Below are 3,930 nucleotides of genomic sequence, written 5' to 3'. Positions count from 1 at the left end.
TGGATTCAAATATCCCAAGCAATGGAGCTTTCCCACTTCCTTTATTAAACTAGTCCACCATCTGTTTTTACTGTGAAATGTTGTAATTTGTATATAAACAAAATGTTCCTCTATATTAGATTACCTCATGTTATCCTTCCTCCTCTCTACATGATTCCTCTCCTCTTTGAAGGCACACTATAGGGCTACGTCTAGACTGGCATGATTTTCCGGAAATGCTTTTAACGGAAAAGTTTTCCGTTAAAAGCATTTTCGGAAAAGCGCGTCTAGATTGGCACGGACGCTTTTCTGCAAAAGCACTTTTTGTGGAAAAGCGTCCATGGCCAATCTAGACGTGCATTTGCACAAAAATGCCCCGATCGCCATTTTTGCGATCGGGGCTTTTTTGCGGAAAACAAATCTGAGCTGTCTACACTGGCCCTTTTGTGCAAAAGTTTCACGCAAAAGGATTTTTGCCCGAACGGGAGCAGCATAGTATTTCCGCAAAAAGCACTGATTTCTTACAGTAGGAAGTCAGTGCTTTTGCGGAAATTCAAGCGGCCAGTGTAGACAGCTGGCAAGTTTTTCCAGAAAAGCGGCTGATTTTCCAGAAAAACTGGCCAGTCTAGACACAGCCTCGGAGTACATCTAGAATACACAGTTTTTTGGAAAAACTGTTCCGCGTCCAGGGAACGCATTTGTTCTTGTTTTTTTTTTTTTTTTGCGGAAGTGCAAATGCACTTTTTCAGAAGCCCCTGTATTCCTCGTTCCATATGGAATAAGAGGGCTTCCAAAAGAGGTTTTTTTCTGACATTTGGCCCAGTCTAGACGTGCCAAATGTCAGAAAAGCCTCTTCCAACACAAGAATCAGAAAAAGCTACACAAAATGTGAAGCACATTTTGTGTGTCTTTTTCAAAAAAAAAAAAAAAAAAAAAAGATGTAATCTAGCCATACCCTAGATGTGTTTCTCTTCTCCCATCACTCCGTCTTCTTTCACTGCACTAACCATAGACAGACCTAGGTCCTGCCATTTCATCAACTAGCTACCACCCCACCTCTGGGCAGAGTCCTAGCCATTCACATACACCATGGAGGTACCCTTGGCAATGCATCCCCAACCTCCCCTCTGGGCTGGATGTTCTTGGAGCCAGCAGTTGCCCCCACACAGCCCAAATGTGCAGCAGACGAACAATGTCTATGATCCCAGGCTGTCTTGGATGTTTGTCCTTTGGGTAAAATCATCCACTGCATTTTCCCTCTTCTTGACCTAAAGGAGGGACAAGGCAGAACTGGGGGGCAATATCAAATCAGTATCTTAGATGCCTGTATACAAATGCAAGAAGTATGGGGAATAAGCAGGAAGAACTTGAAGTGCTAATAAATAAATACAACTATGACATAGAGACTTGATGGGATAATACACACGATTGGAATATTGGTATAGAAGGGTACAGCTGGCTCAGGAAGGATAAACAGGGAAAAAAGGAAGCAGGTCTTGTCTTATATATTAAAAATGTACACACTTGGACTGAGGTGGAGATGGACATAGGAGACAGACTTGTTGAGAGTCTCTGAGTTAGGTTAAAAGGGGTAAAAAACAAGGGCGATGTTATGCTAGGGGTCTAGTACAGACCATCTACCCAGGCAGAAGAGGTGGATGTGGCTTTTTTTAAACAACTAACAGTATAGGATTTCTTGGTGATGGGGGACTTCAACTATCCAGACATATGTTGGGAAACTAACATAGCAGGATACAGATTATCCAACAAATTCTTGGACTGTATTGGAGTCAATTTTTTTATTTCAGAAAGTTGAGAAAGCTACTAGGAGGTAAGCTATTCCTGATTTGATTTTCACAAATAGGGAGTGTGACAGGGTGGCGGACGCCTGGGAAGGGCTAATCTCTGCACTGACATGGCGCTCTGCACCAGCAGCGCGGTGCTCGGGTGGCTGTGCCGGGACTGCTCCGCGGCTGCTGCAGGCGCCTGTGCAGTAGTACCCTGCACTGTCTTGCCAGCCGGTGGGACGGCGCCTGCACCGGCATCCCAGCGGGAGGGCGCCGGCTTTGAAAAACAGGTGGCCCCTCCGGGGAGAGGATGACAACCGGGAGGAGGAGGGCAGCGACTCCAGCAAGAGGGAGAGTGGAGAGACAACCCCCACACTCAGGTCTGGACCGGACTGGCGAGGGGGCTGACTGACGGACCACACCGGCAGGAGATGACCGGGGTCACCCGAGGGGAGTGGCACTCCGGAGACCAGCAGGAGGACAGGAAGAAGCCCAGGACAGTGTGGAAGGAATGCCCGCGGGTCAGTGAGTTGCGGGCACAGCCCCACCGACTGAATGGGAGGTCGTCGACCCTGTTCTTAGGGTCCTGGGCTGAGACCTGGAGTGAGGGCAGGCCCAGGTCTCCCTACCCTCCCTGCACAGGGGTAGCCGTGAACTACACAGAGTGAGTAACTCAAGCATCGTAAGCGGACACAAAGGACTAATAACTAGTCAACAGGTAAGAGTCACAGGGTGAAAAACCCTCCCCCCCAGGAGGGAGACTGTAACAGGGAGGAACTGGTTGAAAATTTGAAAATGGAAGGCAGCTTGGGAGAAAGTGATCATGAAGTCAAAGTTCATGATTCTAAGGAATGGTAGAAGGGAGAGCAACAAAATAGAGACAATGGATTTCAGGAAGGCAGATTTTAGTAAACTGGTAAGTAAGGTTCATGAGAAGCAAGACAAAGAGTGCGTCTACAAGCCACCCTGAACTTAATATTAGACACAGAGTAGCTATTTCCAGATACTTCTGGTGTCCTGAAATAGCGGTGCAGTGTAGATGTACCCTAAAAAGAAAAACAACTGAAGAGACTTGGCAGTTTTTCAAAGGGCCATTTTTAAGGTCCGAAAAGCAAACTATTCCACTGCGGTAGGAAAGATATAAAATATGGCAGATCACCTTGGATCAACCAGAAGATCTTACATGATATAAAAAGCAAAAAGGAGGGTATAAACAGTGGAAACTACATCAAATTACAAAGGATGGATATAAGCAAACAACATAGGTATGCAGGGACAAGATCAGAAAGGCATAGGCACAAAACGAGCTAAATCTAGCTAGAGAAATAAAGGGAAGACATTCTAAAAATATATTAGAAGCAAGAGGAAGAAGACCAAAGACAGGGTAGGCCCATTGCTTAGTGAAGAGGGAGAAACAATAACAGGATACTTGGAAATGGCAGAGGTGCTTAATGTTATCCTTGTTTCAGTTTTCACCAAGAACTCTGATGGTGACGGGCTGCCTAACATAGTGAATGCTAATGGAAATGGGGCAGGTTTAGAAGTTAAAATAAAAAAGAACAAGTTAAAAATCACTTAGAAAAGTTAGATGTCTTCAAGTCACCCAAGGGCCTGATGAAATGCATCCTGGAATACTCCAGGAGCTAACAGAGGAGGTAGATGAGCCTTAAATTATCACCTTTGAAAAATCAGGGCAATCAGGAGAGATTCCAGAAGACTAGAAAAGGGCAAATCTATAAAATAAATAAGAATGATGTCCGGAGGTCCCTTCCAGTTCTAGTATTTTATGGTTCTAACCCTCTCCACAGGAAGGCCCTTCTTTAACCCATGAGCAAAGGTGCAAAAAGCTCAGCCACTCCCCAGCTGATGCACAGAACCCTGCGTGGATACAAAATTTTGTACGCCCCCCCAAATGAGCCGCAGCTATGGGCATTGACGGGGGTGGGGTGGATACCCACTAATGTAGAGCAGATACCGGCAGAATTGCAGGGCTCTACAGATGCTGGCGCTTTCCAACCCCCTCCCCCCCATGGGCGCGCGAGGGGCTGCCTGCCGCTTGGCCCCGGGACAGCTGGAAACACGTGGAAATCCAGCATGTCTGAGCCCCCTCCGCAGCCAGCCGCCTCCCTGCCCGAGGGCCCGGCGCTGCTGAGCGCGGCGCGGC

This window comes from Pelodiscus sinensis, chromosome 18, assembly GCF_049634645.1.
Source record: "Pelodiscus sinensis isolate JC-2024 chromosome 18, ASM4963464v1, whole genome shotgun sequence".
In the NCBI taxonomy this organism is placed as follows: Eukaryota; Metazoa; Chordata; order Testudines; family Trionychidae; genus Pelodiscus; species Pelodiscus sinensis.
This window is presented reverse-complemented; position numbering follows the sequence as displayed.